General features: G+C 43.2%; 1 protein-coding gene across 1 annotated transcript in view; it reads right to left on the bottom strand.

The window, feature by feature from the left end:
- DDAH1 (dimethylarginine dimethylaminohydrolase 1) overlaps nucleotides 1–22,814 on the bottom strand; it is a 57,974-nt gene that overhangs the window by 34,269 nt on the left and 891 nt on the right. The window lies entirely within an intron of this gene.

Below are 22,814 nucleotides of genomic sequence, written 5' to 3'. Positions count from 1 at the left end.
AATCCATCAGTTTGTGTAAATAAGGGATGACTTCTGTTTCCATTGCTCTGAAATAGGAAGAGTCTGGAGGATGCTAGTGTGGGTAGTCTGTCCAGAGTCATGTTGATTAAAAAAATGGGCTTAATCTCACGCCTACTGCTGCAGGGGCCACTGGCATGTAAAATATTTAGAGAGCTCTGTGCAATCCATGAGTCAGAGGGGAATAGCAGGAAGAACCTCGACCAAGTGCAACTATCTATCCTGACTCATTGCTATCCTCTCTTTATCACCCTCCAAAGCTCAGCTGAGGATCAGGCTGCCACAGTAGAGACAAGATTGTACTTCTACAGCCAAATTTCTGCCTTCTTTGACCAGTTTGCACTCCAAGGTTCAGATTTTCCTCTGGAAGCGTTTCCTGTATGGCCTCCATGTGGCTATCTTGCTACATAAAACCAAACTCAAGCAAACCCTTTACGAAATACTATTGAAAAAATAAACAAAACCGGAAAAGCTCTGCTGGGATTAGGCCCACACAGAGGGCACAGAGTGACACAGGGTAAGTCACTGACTTTCTTTCTCTTTCAGCTACAAGACTGAATCATGAGAAGAGCTTTTCCTGTGGCACACCAGGCATCACAGTGAAACCCCTTGTGAGTAACAGTGTCTGGTCCCAGGAGATGGGAACAGCCCTCCCCTAGCATCCCAGTCTTAATCTTAATGCCATTACAGCAAAGGGTCCTTTGGATGTCTGGCACAAACTTCAGCTCTGGTGATCTGAAAACCTTGTAACTCTATTTTATTGTGATTTAGCCATTGCATCTGCTCATATCTCGTATTTTGGACTGTATTTTTCATCATCCCTTCCTTCGAGAAATCAGTACTGACAGCAGAAGAGAGCTGACACTGTTATCTTCCTACTTTAACTGCCTCAAGCTGCCACTCTTGGCACCCACCAGACAAACCCCATTTCAAAATACAGACTTCTTAGCCATTTTTCTCTGCTGTTTTTTTCAGTAGGCCTTGTTCTATGGTTCTCTCTTGAGGCAGGGGAGAACCTGGTGCTATTCAGTGGGAGACCCACCCGTACCTCCATCCCAGGGCACCACACGAGTGCTGCGACCCCACATCGCTCCCTGGAAAGAATGCCACGGTCCTCACAGACCAGGCACAGAACCAAGACAATGAAACACTGCTGGGTGCTAAATCTGTTCACCACTCCAGCCATGTGCCCTGGCAGCCCAGTGTTGCCCCAGCCACCAGCAGACTGGGGTTCTGTCCCAGAGAAGGCAGCAGCCTTGTTCCGGCAGCCTCAAGCAGCCCTCTTCCAGGCACAGCAGATATGCTTGGCTAAGTAAGTAGCTTTCTTTGGCGCAGAAGAGTATGTCACCCAAGTTGATTGGCAGAATACACCTCTAAAGAGGATTGTGGTTAGGGAAAAGAATTTGAACACATTGAGCTCCATGCTGTCTTTAATACTAGGATATTCACAGGTTTCTGCTCATATGGGCTGACATGATATACAGCAAAATGAAGGCAGCAGGGGAGGTATTGTAAGTTTTGGAAGACATATCAAGTGCAAAAATAATGTATTTGAGAATTTCTGTAGATGCACAAATACAAAAATTAAGCAGCTATGGGGAGAAGCAGGTACAAAGTAGAATGTGCTTATCCATTTATTACTTTTGTAAACAGAAGTTTTCTATTGACAACACTTATGAGATAAAACAGAGCTTAGGAGATTTTTATCCATCTATTTCCATAAGGATTAGATCAAAGGGCTGAAAGGAATATGAGCAACAGGGCCGGGGGAGCTGGGGAACAGGCACCTTGGTCAGGGAGTCACAGGGACCATTTTGACTCCAGTCAAGCAGCAACGTGCAATCTATGCCATATACTACCAGCACCATCACACCCCATCAGCTAGAAAAAGTGCTGTTATATCTAGGAACAAAACACACCATGGACTGATTTTGCCTCTGCTACGAGCAGACTATCATCCTTTGCCTGGATGGAGGCAGATGGGATATAATTTCTTCCATCCCTGAGTTCCTCTGCTGTAGCTCTTTTGGGAGCTCTGCTACCACCTTGGCCACAGTGTGTATGTGAGGGTATTTGTGCTTTAGGGAACTTGATGTTACTCAATGGCTGACGTAAATCCTGCGTTGTATGAGGCAGCAGAGCAGAATTCCCTCACTCCCTGTTTTACCCTATAAGGGCATTCGATGATGGCGCTGTAAACCTGTGCCTTCAGACAGATTTTCTGCAGCTGCTGCAGCACAGCAAAGCCAAGACCAAGTTTGGATTCTTGTGTGTTGTGATAATCAGCTGGGGTTCGGAAAATCCTTCAAAAAAAATCCGATGTTCTGGCAACTTAACAAGGCTTCTGAAAAAAATAGCAGTTTAACATCTGGAACAAAAATACTCTGAGGAAGTCCAAGACCAACACAGCACAGAATATTTTCCCCCCATAACTGTTACTGTACAGCACCTTCTTGTCCCCAGCTCAGTGAAACTGGAATGTTTGCATCAAGATGCTTAAACATTTTATTGGAAGTAATGCTGGAAGGTGGAAAGATAAAGAGCTATTCATACACTTGAACATTTTTTCAATTTTCTGAGTTTTGCTTATTTTTATTCCTGAGCCATGAATTTCCTCAGTCTTTTAATGCATCTTAATCTTCATCAATATTTAACTCTGCAGCAGAAATACTGCATACTTTGTTTTCCCATTTAACTTGAGAGTAGAGGGGTAAAAAAACATCTACGGAAAGAAGAAAAACAGCCAGTTCTAACGGAAACGACTTTTCCTTTTTCCACAAGATGTCTTGGAATAGAGTCAAGAAGAAGGATGAAAGAGAAAGGTGGGCAGAAAGAACACCATGCTACTTCTGAGAATAAGCTACAGTCATCATTTAACACACTTCTCTTCCTACCTCTGAGTCCCAGCTTTAAGACCTGCCTAAGAGCAAGAGCAAAAATATTTCTCCAAGACAGGCTTAATTCTCAGCAGACATTAGCATGTACAAGCAGTGCCTTGTGGGAAAGAACCCACACAGTGTCATGAAATGAAACGAGCCACACATATGCATAATTACATACCCTATGTATACATATGTACATCTACACATTTATGTATACGTAGGAGATCCTTCCAGATGGGGATAGGAATGATAAGTGAACTTTCACAAGCTAAGAGATGTCACATAATATTCAATATTACCTGGGACAGCAAGTTCCCATTGCATACAACAGTCTGTAAGAAACTGCCCAAGACAGAGTACAACTGATGTAACTCCATGCTAGCAGAGATGCTCCACATGTCATTGTCACTGTACTATGGCAGAGCTTTCAACAGAAAACCACTATTTTTGTGTCTCCTTTAGCTCTAGCTGAAGCTATGTTCAGATCATGCTCTGAAAAGTTTCAGATACCTAATTTTCCAACTGCCCACTCTTCCATGGAGTGGCACCTGGAGCAGTACTTGTGCCCAGAACACTGGTAGTTTCCATTCATCTGGTTAAAGATAAAATTGAGAAAATCTCAGAAAAAAATGTATGACAGATTAAGCTTTCCAACACAGGAGTTTCAGTGTTGGTTATAAAATGCTACATGATCTTTCCTTGAAAAAACTAATGGTTCTGGTCTTTCAACAAGCTCATGCTGGGCCCTCTAATCCAAATTACTGGTGGTTTGTGCTACACCAAATACTGACTGTTGCAGCATTAAAAGTAAGACAGAGCTACCTGCACATGTCACCTACGAGAACCCAAGAGATCCTAAGGCCCCTGAACGTTCAGAAGAAACTCTGAACGCCCTCAGCTCAGCCAGAGGAACTGGCTATGGAAGGCTCAGATTACAGAACCAAAATATAACTGTTGTCTCTCCATTCCCAATTGCAGCTGAACTCCAGTGTCACATCAACAAACACTCGGCACATAAAACAACAGCTTTCAAGTGCTCTTACAGAAATTAATGATTCCTTCCTAGCTCTGCAGCTCAGGAGTTTCATTGCTTTGGGAGGATAGATAGAAAATGGTGCATCCCTGCCCTGGTGACTCAGTCAAAGAAAGCTACATGTGCTCAGCTCTGCTTAAGGAGAGCTGGAAGGGGGAAACCTGGCCACCAACTGGTGGCTCGTGTGGGCAGAGAACCAAAGCACCTTCAAAGGTACCAAGGAACCAAGCGAAAACCATAATGCTCATATTAGAGAAGAACCTATGCCCACAGTTTTGTTGCTCTGAATATGGAAGGCTATTCAATTAAACAAAAAAAATCTCAACAGACAGAAAGAATTGGGATCAGAAGAAGTAAGTGCTGGTTTTCAGCGAGCTCCTTACAGAATGGCAGCTCTGACCAGCAATGGAAGGCTTTGTGATGGTTTGTTTAAGATAAGGTTTTTCCTCTTGATCAGAGCAAACACAATGAACAGGCACTTCAGAAAGAATACAAACAAGCTTTTTAATTGCAGCCTTGAATGTTTTCCAGGCTCATGAGGTTTATAGCAAAATGCTCTTCTCCAAGTTAGTTGTTACTCTTTTCAAATATAAATAAATCCCATACAAACTTTCTTTTTTTTTTTTAAAAAAAAAATAAATAAAATCCCTAACCCATGCCCCTCTGCTGCCAAACAACACATAACTGTTCCTTAGGGCAGCAGATGCATCTACAGCTTAGCATGTATGGATGCTGCAGTGGCACTACTGCACCATCCAGGAGAATTGTATGAAGCATTTCCCCAGTGCAGAGCAAACCACCGCCAAGGATCCCATCACAAAATGTTTTCAGGGTCTTTGGAAGTGTTTGTTGCTGAACAGCCAGTTGACAAACCATTCTTTTCCCCATTCACAAACACAGTTGTGATACAGGACAAAAACTAAGCCAAGGAGTTGTTGTACAACCAGTGCTCATGTCGCATACTCAGAGCATCATTTTATGGATTTCCATTTTCCAGCTTCTGGGTTGCAAACCATACAGGCTTTGCAGAAGGCTACTAGAGTCCATCCTCTTTCTTCTGTCTACAATAAACCTTCTCAGAAAGCAGCAGACAGCGAGAAGTCTACCCTTTATGCCCAATCAAGGGAAATACATCCCATATATACACACACCTAACCTTTCCATGGCCCAAGACACACACAGTGACACTTCACTATCCCTCCCATTCTGTCCCAGTTTCAAACCTGCATCTTGCTGCATTTTAATCCCACAACTTCTTGCCCTATCTTAGCTACAGCTAATCCCTCCCTTTTGGCAGCTGGCTGCCCAGAGGACAATTCAGTGTTTCACTGTTACACTATACAGAATGTAATGAATCTTTAATTAAATGGGCTTGATGAGGAAAGTCATTCAAATTAGGCTTCATCAGCAAGACAAAACCCCAGCTGTCTTTCTTAAAGGATATAATGAAGCACAGTTTCAGCTACCTGGAATCCAATTTTAGCACTGCAGAACAACAGTTCATAAACCCAGCATTTGTTAGGTAAGCAGGAAATGGCTTACAGTGTTTAAGATCCTGGACACTTTTCTATCAGGCATGCTTTAAGCCACACCGCTTTTGTGGCAATTCCTTCATAAGCCAGGAGGTTCTAACAATCTAACAGGCTTAAATGCAACCACAGGCAAGTGTGCAACTGGTTTCACAGGGGTTGTCATTTGATCATCCAGTAAATTACAGAAAAATGGTGCAAGCACCCTGGAAAAGGCACCTCTGGGAAGCTTATTGTAGTTCCACGGAAATGGAGTAAATAAAGAATGCATCATCAGCACATCCTCAATGTGCTTCTCATCCCTTTAGCATGAAAGCAACACTGGGAGCTTCTCTTGTTTAATTTGCACGAAAAGATTCATGTGCTCGGTCCTGAATGACTCTTCACATTGACTTCAATGAAATAAGCTACCCTGGATTTCAGAAGAAAAAAGCATTAACAGAAAGTTAATGAGCTACAAACCAGGTTATGAATGGACCAAAGAAAAAATTCTCCTACAGCTATTTCCTGTCCTGCTGTGATCGAATACATGCCTTTTTAGGGCCCACCTTACCCACTCTCTTGCCTTTCTTTAAGCAATGCTTTATTGTATCCCAAGACTTTCTTCACTTTTCTAATCAGTTTCCATTATGTCCTTTTTCTTTAAAGTCTCCCACTGTTACAGCTCCACCAGGAGCAGTAATGCTGAAATCGGCAGCACAGACTGGCTACAGTCTTTTAAATAGTCTTGAGATGGAGCCAAGGTGGAATAATTCTACTGGTCAGGGGGTTTAAACTCCGGGATTCTTAACTGCAGTGCCTGCATCCCTGCTCCTGCCAAGGCAGCTCTGCACACAACAACATGGAAAATTTTAGAGCAAAGTCTAGCCTAGGGTAAGAAAAAATTTCTGACCTGCAAGTTTTAAGAAGGAAGTTATGAACCAGAGGGCTGGATTTGGCCCCCCTCAAGAGGCCAGAGGGAGACCCAGAGGCATAGCACAGAGGCAGACCAGTTCTGGCAGAGACACACTCAACCCATACAGGCAGTTTTCCTTATTTCTTCCTCCACTGGAAGTTTGCTTCCTCCACATGCAAGCTTGCTTCATGTATTTACTTCTTGTTTTTATGTTGAAAACCACCACCAAGCTTCACACACATACTGTGCTATCACTTCCGATGAACCATATCACCTACCTTCAAATATTTCTCTCAACCACATTCCCACCTCACCGACTCACACAACCAACAAGGCTCAGAGCTGGCTGGCAATCTGATGAGACAGGCTCTCACAAGAATTTCCTGCTTCTGGTTCAGCCAGACATACTGCAACAACAGACACTCTCGCAGTATTTTGGCACCTCTATTCCTTGTTCAGGCCAAGACCCAGGAATGCAAGTGAAAAAAACACTTTTTAATTTTTAGAATTTTAAAATAGCTCTTCCCTCTGCTGCCGTGGGTGTCTGGTTGGCTTCCATGCTCAAAGACTGCTTCCACTGAGATTAACTGAATTTGGAAACTACAGTGCTGAAGGTATGACCAAAAAATTTGCTTCCCAGAAAACAGCTTGGGACACCACCACAATAGGGCAGGGAAGCAGTTTGCTCCAGAGAAGCAAATACTATGGAAAGAACAAATGACTGACCCTCCAAGTACACTGAATTAGGTTTTCCACAAGTCCTGGGACACTTCCAGTAAGCACTTCAATAAAGATGACCTAGCTGGGGAAAACTGCATAGGAGCCTCAGGCAAGACCTACAGATCTGTCATGCATGTTCCTCAAAGTGCTACTCATGATGAACTAAGGCAGCCAGAGTTTCCATATTCTCTGGTCTCTTCTATTGAATTACCATGCAAGCCTGAGCTACAGCTGGACAAGGCCATTCCTCAGTGTGACTAATGTCTCACACAAAATACTTCAGACACTTGTAGGCTGCTACAGCTCACACCTGTACTTCAGAGAACATTTTTTAAAGGTATCACTGCTGGACCAATATAATTCCCACTGACAGATCAGCTTGGGAAAAAGCCTTGCTGGAAATTCAGAATTTGGGTCACACACAGATGCACTCAAATACCTTCTCATCCCAGGTCTCACCTTGTAGTAGATGAAGTCTGGATATATGCCCATGCCACTGGCACAAAGACCACAATGGAAACTGTGGAAGGTCCTGGCGCAGTTCAAAGAGGGGTGACCCTCAGACATTCTGCTAGTTTTTCACTGAAAATGCAGCTTCCTACTGTGCTGATACAAGCAGCAGTCAGGATACTTTCAAACACCTTTCCAACCTCCAACATGTGAATGCATGCTCCTCTGCCTCATGCTTAGCTTTCTTTCAGTAACAAAAGCAGGAGAAGCGGGGGCAAGAGCACTTTTTGTGAAAGATGAAAATGCCACTCCTAGCATATAGAAAGCTCACATTTTTAGGATGAGTTTAGAAACAGAGCCCCAGACTTCCCAATATGAGATTTTATAGCTGGTTTGGGCTCCTAAATCCTGCACAGGGCTGAGGAGGAAAGAGCCTGACTTTCAGAGGTGCTGAGCCTGTACTTGCTGTTCTGGGCTCTGGCCATGGGTCAGAGGACACATACCACCACGGTGTGAACTGTTATTCAGGCATGTTAAAATGCTTTAAAACCGTTGTGCTGATGATCTCATCGACAGGAGTTATCACTTATGCCTGTGTCTGTTACCGCCTTGCACCAGACAGGGTATGCTAGACAAAGAAAGCTGATTTTGACAGCAGTCACCTCCTCATCTGCTCTGGAGTACCTTCCCAAAAAGCTAAATAAGTGCATCCATTTTCTATCAGGTATAAAGGGGCAAACCTACAGAAAATCTCATTACTAGAGCAGTCAACACATACAGGAGACATGTCAGATGCTTTATGTATCAACAATGAAGTGATAGATTTCCCAGCCCTGGAATGAAAGTAAAAAGCAAGGGGCAAAGATTATGAGTTCTTTAAGATCCACTACCCAAGTAGATTTAGCTTGTTCTTAAAGCTAATTGCAGGATATATTTCATATTGCTACATGCTCTATTGAAGATTACCATGAATGTGAGTTCTATTGTGCTATTAACCACCAACACTATTAACCACTGTGCTATTAATCACAGGCACCACACTACAGCCCAAAATCACCTAGTCAATACTTAAGGCTAAGACACACTTTAAAGTCACAGCCACATCTCAAACATTACATTACCTCAGACTTTCCACTAGTGAAAAACATGACCATGAGACCAGCTTAGAGAGATGGTAAGTAAGCAGACACAAGGGAGGAAGGAGTTTAAGTGCTTTAAACTAGTAAGACTGATTACAAGCTCTGCATTAAGCACTGTCACCTTACAGGATTGAGCCACATCTACTTATACACTTGCGTCATAAGCACAAGTCTCACAGTTAAAAGAAAAAGTCCCTTCTCTTGAAACTTAACAAATAGAATACACACCAATTACTTGTTTTTATTCTTTCACTCCTTCACTCCACTGGTCTGAAAGCATTTGTTAAATCTACATCCAGCCACCCCACACTCCTTCTTACTCCAGATCAGGCAATTAATGCTTGCAGTTCTCTGATGGGCACCGCTCTAGGATGATTTCCACACCCTATACCTCCTGCTAGTACCACAGCTGTGGTTCATTCAAAGTATTATCATATTTAGGACTGTGTATTTTGTATTTTTTAGGACTAATAAAATTAAAATTAGTTTTCAGTACTCTTCATACAACTCCCAAGAAGTCCAGTTTTCAACCAGCATAACACTTCATGGTGTATGTAGGTGTGTGGTCAATCTGCTTTCAAGAATGCAAAACAATACACTATTTTTAGACACAGCTTCAGGGTTTATATAAATCTGAATAAGACCTTACACACTGTATCATTAGCAGCCCTTGGTTTACATTCCATCCAGAAAAACACAAAACCCTCTTTTAAGAAATTTTTAGAACTACTGCTGCATGCTAGAGGGCTGGCAGACCTTTAGAAGCTCCCATTAGGCTTCTGGTTTGTGTGCAGCAATCTTGTATAGAGGGTAAGGAAACTAAGCAAAGTGGAAACTAGGTTAAATTCAGAGAAGCCTGGTGCAGAATTATAAGCAGTGCCTTTAGTCCTTAAGATGAAGTGTGGACAGAGCACATTTTTACTGCACAAAAGCTTTTGGCGGTTTCTGGTGGCTGCTGACATCCGTGCCAAAGTTCCCCTAAGGATGGAGAAATGAGAAGGATAAAGTCATGCTCAGGAAATATCAAAGTCAGGACATGAAAGTAAACCCTAGGAGAGACAGCACATGCTTGCAGCTAGCAGAGGTGATGGTCATGGGAGTATTTTCCCATCAGTACCACAAATACCACTGCCTTAGTTCAGAGCCTGGATAGTACTCACCTTTCTTTGTTTCACCTTCCCCCCCTGCATTTACTTGTTCTACTCCCCAGTCAACCTGAATGGCCAGGACACAGCCACAGCAACGTGGGCTGCAGGGAAGCACCAAGGCTCCAGCAACTGGGTCAGGCAGAACTACCAGGAGGGTTCCTGCAGCCAAGTGACAGGCACCAAAACAGAGATGCAACACAAGAGCCCATCTTCCCTGCCCTGCAACACCCACAGGACCAAGGCTCTCATGAACTCAGTTTGATCAGGGCACCACTGATGTCATTGGTCTAACACCAGGCTTCGACACAATGGGCTGATGTCTGTGAAGAATTTGTAAACACAGAAAAATGCTCACCATCCAACCTTGGCCACACCAGCTCTAGTCCTGTTCCTGCAAAATCTCTCTAGTCAGCCCTGCACAATGCACAGCTGGTTTGACACTGTCCTGTCAGAAATGGCTTTCAGGCTGCTCATGACATTATCTCAGATATAAGACAGATGCCACTCCTGGCAGCATGCCATATATCAAACCCACCTAGAAACAGCTCTGCTACTGCCGTTAGCAGGCATAAAAAGACCAGCAGATCTAGGTGAAATTTTTTTGTGATTGGGTCATCCATGAAGCCAGAGCATAAGGTCAGAAAAATATGGCACCTTATCCAAATGGCTCCTTGAACTCAGAAAATTAATACCTATTTCCTATCACCAATGCTGGTGTTTTCAGGCTCATTTAATCTACAACATACTATTCAGGAAAAACCTGTTGATCATTTCCACAGCACAAACTGGCAGACTATCAGCTGCCATCAGATGTCCCACAAAAAAAACAGATCCCAAAGTCCACAGGAGACTGTTCTCCCCTGGCAGCTTTCTGCCAAGGCAAGGCTCTTCCAGGACACTCTCTTCCATAACATTAAGCCTTTAAGCCTGACTCTCAATATATTAAACCTCTATTTGCCAAGCATTCACTGCTAGGCCTTTCTAAGAATTATTTTGCAAAGCTTGGATGGCAGTATGTTTTCACAGCTGATGTGGAAAAGCTAGAAATAACATTTCCCAATGAGAAATCTCTGCTTTACAAAGTGTGCACTGTTTCTTTGGGTTAATCTGACTTGCTAAGGGCTGGGGGGGCTGCAGAATTCTTTTATACTGTTGACATAAAATATCTCTGACTGTCTTCATGGTGGAATCGTTCCATTTCCTACTACCTGTTCTAGGATGGATATCCTGAGGCAGGGAAGAAAAAATAAATCAACATCTGACCTCAAACCACCCATTGCTGGTGCCAGTTATGACCCATCTTATGCCACTGGACACCCTGATTAAGCCTGAACATAAGTTTTCCCTTGCCAGGCGGGAGGAAAACACCAGCAAGATCTGTGCAAGGTTAAGACAGGGCATCTGCTTCCCAAACAGCCAGTGCTTGGAAGAACTCATGACCTTCAGGATCACAGTAAGTGACTCATTATGAGTCTGCTAAACAGCTATCAGTATTACAGCTTATTCATAATACATGAACAGCTTAAGTGGGTCACAGAGACCTGTATATCCCGGCAGCCTGCCTCCAACGGCAGCCGGTACTGGCAGCTTAAGGAAAGAATAACGTAGAGGACAAGTACAGAGTGCCGCTGTCTCCAGAATATTTTCCCCAGCTTATTGTAAGAGGCAGTGCACATATTTCCAAAGCCAGCTATTGCATCTGGATCAAAGAGTTAAAACAGCTATTGATGGATCTCCTTCATAGTTGACATCCAGCTGTACTTTGTCCCCCCACCCCCAATCCTGCAACATCCTGGCAATGACTCTGGCAGTTCAGTTATGCACTGCGTGACAAAGTACTTCCTTCTGCTGGAATTTGCTGTCTGGGTATTTCTCTGGATGTCATTTTCATTCTGTCAGTCCCAGTTCATTTGCTCTGTACCATTTAAGATATTGTAGAACTCTCCTATTTCTCCTCTCCCCTACCCAAAATAACTTAGAGCTAAAGGCATTTATCTAATTAGTGGCACTTCATCCAGGAGCAGTCCTACACTGTAGCAAGGTCTTCTCATCCATCCACACACCTTTTCTGCTTATTCGACATTTCCAAAATAGGTAACCAGAACCTCACACAGCATTTCAGGTCCAGATGAATAATCAGTTTGAGCCAAGTCAAGAAAATGGCCTTTCAGCAATAATGGAGGTATACAGTGGTCATCTAGAAGGAACTGTCCTAAGCCAAAGCTCTGTGGTCAAGGCAGGTTGGTTGGTTTACTGTGTGACAAGAAGATCACATTTCAGAATAAGATGAAGTTTAACAGAAGCATTTGCTTTAAGAGTTATAAAAATAAGAGATTTCTGTATGGCAGTACAGAAGCTCCATTTTCTATGGATTAGATTTGCACAGTTGGACTTGCCAGCATCAGCAAAGAGCCGGCATCCCATATGATGCATAAAGTGCTGACAAGGGCTCTCCCCCTGTAGACAGCCAGGTCACTCCCCATCCCTTTCTTTGACAGCATGTCTCTCCTACACTGACTTCTGCCTTGACTTTTTCTACCTTGGTGGTGGTGGGGCTACCTTTCAGTTTCCTTCCTTGCAACCAGTTCAGATCAAATTAAGAATTATTGGACAAATATCAGTAAGGCCAACACCAGAGTAGTGTTTTCCTGATTTTAGAAACCTACATCAAAACCAGCTTTCTCTGCACACATTTGAAGCTACTGCAGCCAGAAGGAATGTGGAAAAGGGTTTTGACAACCCTGTGCTGCCTTCTTGTCTAACACACTCTACTCCAAGAAAGCACCATAGTTAGAAGTTTCTGAATACATGTGGCTAAAGGAGTCACCCAAAACCACCTTGCAAAAAAACCTGTCAAACTTTGCAGAAGACCTCAATCAGACCTTTTTACTGGAAAACAAATGCATTCCATTCATATCATCCTCCATCACTATCTATTGTTTCTATCAGTTCATATTTGCCTCTCATGAGCGCTGCTCACTCCAGTTCTTGCTAATGCACAAGTATTTGCATCAGAGGCTTTTAAAAGATTGGAAGACACAAACTAGCCTATTAAACTTCATAAATCCCTAGTGATTAGCAATAGCCATACCACCTATCCTCTGTAAAATGTCGTAAGAACATGAGATTCATCACTTTTACTATTTTAAGCACACTCGGTATTTGAGTAGGTGAAATGCTCCAAAGTGCTTTTATTGTTTGCAAAATTAACTCTTATAGGGCTGCTAAATGTCTCTGCTTCTACACAGAGGCATGGTCTGCAGTTTACCAGTAAACATTTAAATTATTTTTTAAAACATAGCTTGCTATCTCTGGAGAGCTGGCCAAAACCTAGCTCTATCTCTAAAACACTTGTCTTTCTAGACTGGGTTTGCATGGAGATGATCATCTCCATGGCTGCTGGCCTGCAGTTCAACCACTCTGAAATGCAGACACATTTGCACAAGCAGGATTCTTATCCTGCAACATCACTCTTTCTGAGATACAGGATTCAGCTTCCTGACAGCTCTTACACTGAAAACCTCAGAAAAAGCAAAGAGAAATGCAAAATCAATCACAACACTGTCAACAGTGTCCAATTATGTAGCAGTTTTGTTTTGGTTTGTTTCAGCAGCCAGCTGGGACTGAGCTGAGATAGATGATTTCATCTTGCCAGAGAACTTCAGTTGGCATCCAGAGACAGGCATGGATAGCCAGATCTTTTACTATTAACATACATAATGAACCCTCCAGAAACAAATTATCACAATCGTTTTTTAAAGATGATGCCAAATACCGAATCTCTATTGACATGAAAATGAGTTCTTCAAGTCTTGAATGAGCTGATTTTTATCTACTTGCATGGTTTTAGTATTGACTCCAAGTCAGACAGAAAAATGGCATATTAGAGCGGTGTAGGTGATTGCCAGCCTTGGATGAATATAAGACCTGACTCAGGTACATCTCAGCTATAAAACATTTCACTTTTTTTTCCCCCTGGAAGACAAACTCCTAATACTGCTATAAAAGGGGCAGCAATAAAAGATACTGTCACCTGATGCTGTGGGTACATCATTTATCTTCACCATACAACTGTGACTAACCAGATCTGACACCAAGAGTGAAGCTCTCTTACACCATCAACTTGATTAGGGATATGCTTCTATAATAAATACCAAAAAAAGCAGAATGGTTTATTTCTCAAAGGGATCAGTAATTACTGACAGTAATTTCTTTCTTGGTAGGAACATATTTTCTGTAGTCACAACTTCTGGTTGCCAAGCCTGCCATAAACAACGACTTCTACACAGATGTGTGTGTGCACCGGTGTAACTTACAATTAATGAAGACTGTTTTGTATACATAACTTTCGTTTCATGTCAGCATTTAATGATCAGGTCTACATTTTTGATCCAGCACTATTTACCAGGAGACTTTTGACAAAAACAAGAAATCCTCTGAAAACTGAACAGCACAAGCATAAACACTGCTTTCCCAGCCTGAGCTGCTAAGATCACTAAATATTCAGCATGAATGGAGTACTGCAAGCTAAAACCTTCCATAAAGTCACTTCCCACAGCATCCTCAGCAAAGTCATGCCGAGCCTGCAGCAGAGGCAGAGTACCTGCTGCAGAATCAGGTACTTAGATTTACTCAGATTTACTTCAAAATAACCAGTAATAGTGGTAGAAATAAAGTCTGCATGTGTTTATTTTAATGAAAAATATCAGTGCTAAGATCAGCCAGGCTTGCTGAAGAGTTGTGTGCCTCAGTCACCTCACCAAGAGGGATGATGACAGACAAGAAGTTTAAGTGCACAGCTGATCAGGCAGACTACACAGGAGATGTTATGAACCCACCTTGGAATCTTAAAAGCAAAATTTCAGAAGTGACTTTGGCAAACTATTTTTTTCAATGCTTTTAAGTAAGGCACTTACAAAAACAAAACAAACTAAACCCAAAATATACTAACAAAAAACTACAAAACATCAACTATTTAGGTTAAACTTGAAAGTCCAGGCAGAAAGCTCTTGGGGAAGGAACAGGGTAGCTCCAAGCCATATGTATAAGTCAGAGCAGAAGCAAAAGATCTTTTTACCAGGTGGAAATGCTTATGGTTATTTGGAACCTTTAACCACTTAGCATTTGCACTGAACTATAAGCTCACCAAGGGCTATTTGTCACAGCTGAAGGAACAGTGATGAACAGAGTACAAAAGCTGACATTGGGCTTGCACAATGTGTCCACAAGAGGTTAAAAAACAGGCATTTAATTTGGGTTCTGACTTTTTTTAATCTTCTGGTCAGCAACTGGGATATTTCTGAGAATTCTGACATCACAATTCAATAACAAGGTCTAAATATGGCTTCTACTAAAAAAGCATGAAACCTAAGCTGCTCCTAGACTGTCCTTAAAGACTGTTTTACAGTTCTATAGATAGAAACCAATAATAATTAATAAAGTCTACTTATAGTGATCTGATTAGAAGCTACTTCCTAACATTTTCACTAAATTTGGGATCACAAAAGCAAAATTGAAAATGAAAAAATACAGTTCTTGGCATAGCGAGTTCACCCAAAGTGTCAGCCTTATTAATGTAGGGGCAGAGCTACATCAGCAATGAACTTTAAGACCAAGGAACCACCTGCCCAAACCAAAAGGCATCACTTAAACTGTGAAGCAGATGATTTTTTTAAATAGTCTGCTTTAGGAGGCTAACACACCCATTCTTATGCATACTGATAATTACATTGGCTCCTGATAAAGGTCTACCTGATGTTGCCTAAATGATTGAGTTTTTTTAAACTTCTCAGTACTGTTTAAGAAACTTTTTTCCTCTACTGCATGCTTTTCAGTTAATTTATAACTTATAACTTATAATTTATAACTTTTATTAATTTATATACTAATACAGAAAACACTGAAAATTTAAACTATTGATATGATAAAAGAAAACACTGAAGCAGATTCTGATATGAGTTACTTCATTGCCTTCTGCAACCCACAATGGGCATCACGCATCATCCTGGAGAAAGTCTCCAAGTGACACTAACTTTGTAGAAGATCATTACATTTGGGTTTGACAATTATAGGCCCAAAGAACAACCAAATCCCACATTAAAACTCAGGTATACATCTTATCCAAAGTCTGGCTTGTACTTCTCAACTTTTTTCAGTTGTTTTCAGTATGACAGAAAATGAAGTGCTGATAGCATCTTGCATGCTTTCACTCTAATTGTGAGGTTAGACAGAGAACATGATGATAAAGATAGGGTAAAGGAGTATGTATATATGGCTTGGGAATATAGAATGGGAAAGATATTAAAAAATCCAATCTAGCCAGAAGGTGGAAAGGTACCTAGTGCCATCTCTAATTTTTGTCAGCCTTCACGTGAAGACTTTGCTCATGTTTACTTACTTGCTGTTTTAAGTACTAAGCAATTACACTGTGGTAACTTCTGTGCTTTCTATCCTGATTTTCCTAGGTGGAACACCAAGGTGGTCTGGGTCATCAAGGGTAAAGCACAATAAGGACATGCAAAGGGGTCCATGAAAACATAAAAGAACACCACAATCTGTGTGACAGTTTAAAGAACCATGAATCATTTAAAACAGTAATAAAACATTTAATCTCTTGCTTCTTTAGTGACCAGCCAGTGCTAATTCTCCATGGAAAGGAGGAAGATTCCTGACAGTGCCAGCTCAACCAGGGAGCAATGGTACCCACCCAAGTGGAAAGTCACAGCCTTGCTAAGTTCTGCACCCACACATCTGACTGAGCTGCCCAGACAGAGCTCAGAGGGAGCACACTGTCACCCTGAGCTAGGCTGCAGGAGTGCCCTGCCCCTCCCCAGTGCTGCTCTGAGCATCCCTCTGGGAGGGGTGCCCAGGTACAGGAGCTCCTCTGCTTGGTTCATCCACCTTGGAGGTGTGGCTGAGGTACAGTCAGCTTGTGCCTAGCATCAAATCTGCCTCCATAAAGAAAAAAAAGACAGGTCACTGACATGACAGAGGAGACTCCCTTCTGAAGGGAATAGCAGGGCCCCCACGCAGACCAGACCCACTTGTTAGGGAAGCCTGCTGCCCCCCTGGGGCCCTGGTTAAAGATGGAAGAGAAAGCTTCCTCCCCTGATACAGCCCTCAAAATATTATCATATTATCTATTATTGATTTTTCAGGCATGCAGCAATGGAGTCCCAATAAAAAGTCTGAGGAGTCTGAGGGCAATCAACAGACCTCAGGGCCTTGGGACAACTGGTTAAGGCATCAGGAGCACAGACAGTATCCCCCTTTAGCTTTGCAGCTGTAGGCAGTAATGAGTGAAGAAACGAGATCCAGCAGATCAATACCTGGCTCTGAGCCTGGTGTCACCAGCAGAATTTTTGGGTTTTGATAACGGGTAGGTTTACACAACAGCAGGCCTGCAGGAGACTCTTGTCCCTCTCTCCTTGCAGAGGAGTTAGCAGGGCTCAGTGAAAGAGCTTTAAACTAGGCTTGAAGAGATAAAAACCAGAGATAACTAGAGATAAGCCTGGGGCATCACACCAATGTTTGAGGGATGGTGTGCTAGTGAGGTCCTTCCATTTGCTGTCTCAGTGGAAGCAGGGGATGCAGATCCATGTGGCAGCAAAGGGTTACTGAAGTGCTAAGTACCTCTGGATATTGTGATTGTTAACAGAGGAGGACTGGTGAGTGATCTGGCAGCTGAAGGACACCCTAGTCACATTTCATAATCATGAAATAATTTTTGATTATTGGAGAAATTGGCCTGTTTAAGGGACTGGTTGATGTAGTCCCTGGGGAGGCATTACTGTACTGCCTGTGGGTAGGAAGGTTCTCCAGAGGGATCTGGACAGACTGGATCAATGAGCCAAGGCCACTTCTATGAGGTTCACCAATACCAAGTGCTGGATCCTGTGTTTGGGTCACAACAACCCCATGCAGCACAACAGCCTTGGGGCAGAGTGGCTGGAAAGCTGCCCAGTGGAGAAGGTCCTGGGGCCGCTGGCTGACAGCAGCTGAATGTGAATGTGAGCCAGCTGTGCCCGGGTGGCCAAGAAGGCCAGTGGCATCCTGGCCTGTAGCAGGAACAGTGTAGCAGCAGGACCAGGGGAGGGATTGTCTCTCTGTGCTCAGCACTGCTGAGGCCACACCTCAAGTGCTGTGTCCAGTTCTGGGCCACTCATGACGAAAAAAGACACTGAGGGGCTGGAGCAAGTCCAGAGAAGAACAGTGGAGCTGGGGAAGGGCTTGGAGCATATGTCCTGTGAGGAGGGGCTGAGTGAGCTGGGGGGGCTCAGCCTGAAGGAAAGGACGCTCAGAGGGGACCTCATCACTTTACAAATACCTGAAAGGGGGTTGTAGTGAGGTGGGAGTCAGTCTCATCTCACACATCACAAGTGACAGGACGAGGGGGAAGGCCCTCAGCTTGTACCAGGGGAGGTTTAGATTGGATATTAGGGAAAATTTCATCACTAAAAGGGTTGTCAAGCTTTGGGCTGCCCAGGGAAGTAGTGGAATAACCATCCCAGGAGGTATTTGAAGGATACGTAGATGGGGCACTTAGGGACATGGTTTAATGGTGGACTCGGCAGTGCTGGCTTAATGGCTGGACTCAACAAACTTAAAGGTCTTTTCAAACCTAAAGGATTTTACGATTATAAATACAGGCTCACTTGTACTGGTATATGCTATAAAACAAAAACCCCATAACCTAATTAAGTTCAGAAACCAGCAGAGTCTTAAATCTCCTTCTCCTGAGCCTAGTTATTCTATTACTTTGAAACAAACATCATTAACCTGAAGGACCATCTAGATATACAGAGAGTGGAAAAAGTGTCATGTATTTAGCAGCAGCTATGCTGTATTACCTCAGTGGATACAACAGATAAATAACTTAGTAAACTCTTTCTTGCCTTCTGTTTTTTTTACAAACCTCCACCTCCTGGTCTGAGAATTATCCCTGCAAGCACTGAACTGCAGTTGGGACAAAAGGCCAGTGTATGGTGCAAGCTATGGTTCATACACAGCTGCACAGCCATGCACAGGGTGGGAGGGGGAGGCAGCTGAGGGTGCTCAGCACTGAGGAGCAGGTTACCTGGCCCAGCACAGCTGAAAGCTCTGCAGAAGCACTACTGTGGACAAAATCCTACCACACAGCAAGTAGATTGAGACGAGATACCAAGAGATGTTGAAAAAGCAATTAGGTGGTTTCTCTAATTCTTGTTGAGAGGATGGGATTTGACAAATATAATCCTTTGCTGCTCATTCTGTCCCTCACTGCTGAAGGATCAGTTATCCTATACCACATGAATGCAGCAACAAGTGTTCCCCAGTATGTCTTAGGGGAGTAGAGAATAACAAAATCTTGGGTAGAAGTTTCCTCTTAACCAAGGAAGGAAATACACTGAGCTCTTCTGCAGCAGCTCCTGTAGTTTTCCCAGCACCAACTAATTCTCCATTCCCCATGTGGCAGCTGAGAAGAGGCCAGGTCAGTGTGGGTGCATTTTGCTGAGCTTTTGGGTTTCCATCTGTCTGCATAAGTACAGAAATGGTGGAAATGCTGTTTTGTGCTATCCCAAGCACATTAAGACAACTTAGGCAGCAAGAGCAATGTGCTGATGAGGGCTCTTCACAGCAACTAACCCTGCTGTATGCAGAAGGTGACGTTGAGAGTTTATACTAGAGGAATGAACAATTGAGAACATACTGTTGGAACAAAAGGTGCTGGAACTGGCAATCTGACCAGTGATCACAACATTTCCACTGGACTTACTCAATTCAAGCATCAAGTGCACTGGTGACTGCACACAGCTAAGCAAAACACCAGCTTAGACATATTAGCAATCTACCTTTGGCTTACTTCAAAAGCCTTTACCTTTCTGCCAAATTCAAAACTCCACATAAACTATGAATTTTAAAGTAAGTTCAGAAGCTGATAACACAGAAACATAATGCCTTGAAATAAGTCTGACTTGCAAACAAATCATTACATGCATGACTAATTTTTCTACTTTACTAAAAAAATACTGGGCTCTTTCCCAGCACTGCCTGAACATGACCAAATTTAATTCAATTCTTTTTTCCTCCTTACAATAACTTGGAACAAGAACAGACATAACCCTAGATTTTATTTTGTTTTGTTCCAGACAGACAATCAGTAAAGAATCCAGTGTTGCTGGGGGATAAGCAATAATATCTATAAAGCCTGAAAGCTCAATCAGTGTTATTACAAACTACTCCAGAAATTTGTCTACTGCATAGTGTTACCATAATTGGTGACAAACCCTCTTAATAAGGAGTCTAGTCAGTGAAAGAAAAAGCTGTATCCTTCTTAAATACTGCATTACAGGTTTTCAGTAGCATGAAACAGGAGATGAAGACAGTACTCTCAGTTGATGCATCTGGCTTTTTATCAGAAGGCACAACACACCTGAAACAGCACTGCTCCAGCTGCGTATGCAACCAGGCTGTTGTGTTTGGGATGCACCTCAGCAATCCTCTGTGCTCTTCAATTTTCACTGGTCTGATCAGGCTTCAGAGCTCAACCTACCACATGCCTCTTTGGCAGATTTCCCAGACATAAACTCTCCCTCTATTAATTACATGCAGAAATGGTGCCCTACAACCCCATTTCCTTCATCCTTTCCTTCTTCCTCTGCCCCTGCCTGCTCTGGACAAAAATACATCTAATAGGAGACCAGTAAGAGAAGTCCAGATGAATCCTGCCTTATAGGGAGGCTCAGGTCAGGAGTGCATGATCAGGAGTTCAGATTTACTGGGTTAAGCCAAGCATACGCCAACTCTACTGCTAAAATATTCATGGGTTTGCACTTATGTTACATAAAAAGAATAAGAGATTGCAGTTTGAGAAACTAGTGCTTACGTAGATTGCATCCACCCTCTTTCCCTGTCACCCAGTACAAGTGACAGCACACTTCAACAGCTTTGGTTCACTTTCGTAACAGGCTGACCAAGCCAAATGATGCAGGATCGTCCCTTTCCTGGGGCAGCACTTTGCATTTGTCCCTGTTCAATCATGAGGTGTCCACACGTCAGCCCCTTTCTTCAGCCTGGTAAGGACCCTCTGCACAGCCTAGACCTCAATGCTATCACTTGTCACTCTTGCCCCAGTTTGGGGCCACTCACAGCTCAATAAAGATGCCTCAATCTCCTCCAGGTCACTGAAAAAGGCATTTGACAGGGCAGATGGTAGTACAGACCCTGCAGCAACATCACTTGCCACCAGCCTCCAGCAACTATCTCAGTAAGGAATTCAGAGACTGAACATAAACCTCATAAAAATACCTTGTGAGGCTGCTAACAGACTCTCACCAGGATTGGCAGGAGGGTCGGGAGCAGGTGCTGGGACCCTCAGCAAAGGGTGCCCATATACCTCAGTGCCTGCACTTCCCGAGGACCTGTGGTTGGTACCTCCAGAACCAAAGCTGGAGCCAGTAAGAGCAGAGAAGCTTTGGATACAGCAGGAAATAGCCTCTCATGCAGCTACAACATGCAGCTCTTTCTGGGGGGGCTCTATTAAAGTGACGTTATCGTAGATGTTTGCCAACATGTCCAAGGCACACACCAAGCCTTCCCATGGCATACAGAGCTCTGGATAGGCATGGGTGCATTCCTGCTTTCTAAAGCCTTTGCCATTTCACCGTGTTCAATATGACATCCTGGTCACTAACACTATTCAGACACTCCGGCTAAACAAAACTGACAGTAACCATGCTGGGAAGGGGAAGATACCTTCGAGAGGGATCGGGAATAGGCAGGTAGCATCGGGCAGAAATGAGCACCTTTTCCCCCTTTCCACAAGATACTGCTGTAACAATGTTACCAGGAGAAAGAATTGTTGTAAATGAGAGTTAAATGTTGATGAGACAAACACTACACTGCAGTGTCATGCATTGTTATAGCTTTAAAAGGGTACTTGTTCAATTATGTTTTCATTTTTACTTCATAGAAAACTCAAGGGAGAGATTGCTCCATCATTCAAGAACACTAATAATGTTCAAATTATGCCTGATAGCTCTTTCTCTCTCTTGTTTATGACTCTGCCTGGATAAGTCACTCATGGAAAGAAGTAAATCCCTCCTGCTGAAGGGGAAATGGTACAAATGGCAGCAGGACTCACAGCTATATACCAGTGTGTCATGGGAAGGACCAGTGAAAACTCACTTTGATTCTGGCTAAGAAACAGCTGCTTCTGAGAGTAGCATGTGGGAAACACTTCATTCTGGTGTTGTCACCTAAAAGAACATTCAGGTGTGTTACAAAGAGTAAATACACATGGTTATGCACAAGAAGTGCATGTGCACGGACTGCACTCAGTATCTCAGATGTTATGCCACTAGGGAGAATTTAAGAAAATTTTGCAATTGATAAAAGAAAGGCACTATGTAAAAAATACCAAAACCAAGTGAAGCAACTCAGCCATTGCTCTCAATGGCCAAGAGGAGCTAGTGCTGTACTAGAGCGAGTGGCCTGTCCCACAACAGCACATGCCTGTGGATCTCACAATGCACTGTGGTACCAGAACCGGGAACTGAAAGAGACATGAGGAGGATTATGTTAAAAGATGCTTACAGGAAGGCAGGCTGTCACCGCTCATTGAGGAGATAACTGGGTGGCACTTCAATGCATGCACTGTCTGATGAACTAATTTATGAATGGGCTGAGGACATTAAGAAAGTACTAAGAAGATCTAAATTAAGGCTCCTGTGGGTGTGCATCCTCCACATCTCTCTCCCATGAGATGGCCTGCATCCCCCACCCATGCAGGGGACCTACAATGGTTGCACAGGGAAGGTGACATCAGGTTCAAGGGCATTAAGACTGACTCCAAGTACATCAAAACACACATCAGCTCTTGTGCACAGGCCAGTAGATGCAATTATCGCAGGCACCACTGATGCACTACCTGGGGCTGAGCTCGGGTTCAACGTGTACTGAATGTGGGGTTTGCAGACTGAGCAGGGCTGCAACCGTGGACACAAACCAGCACAGTCCCCCA

Source organism: Cyanistes caeruleus, chromosome 9, assembly GCF_971803275.1.
Source record: "Cyanistes caeruleus chromosome 9, bCyaCae1.hap1.1, whole genome shotgun sequence".
NCBI lineage: Eukaryota > Metazoa > Chordata > Aves > Passeriformes > Paridae > Cyanistes > Cyanistes caeruleus.
Note: the sequence above shows the minus strand (reverse complement) of the source record. Positions and strands in the feature narration are given on the sequence as shown.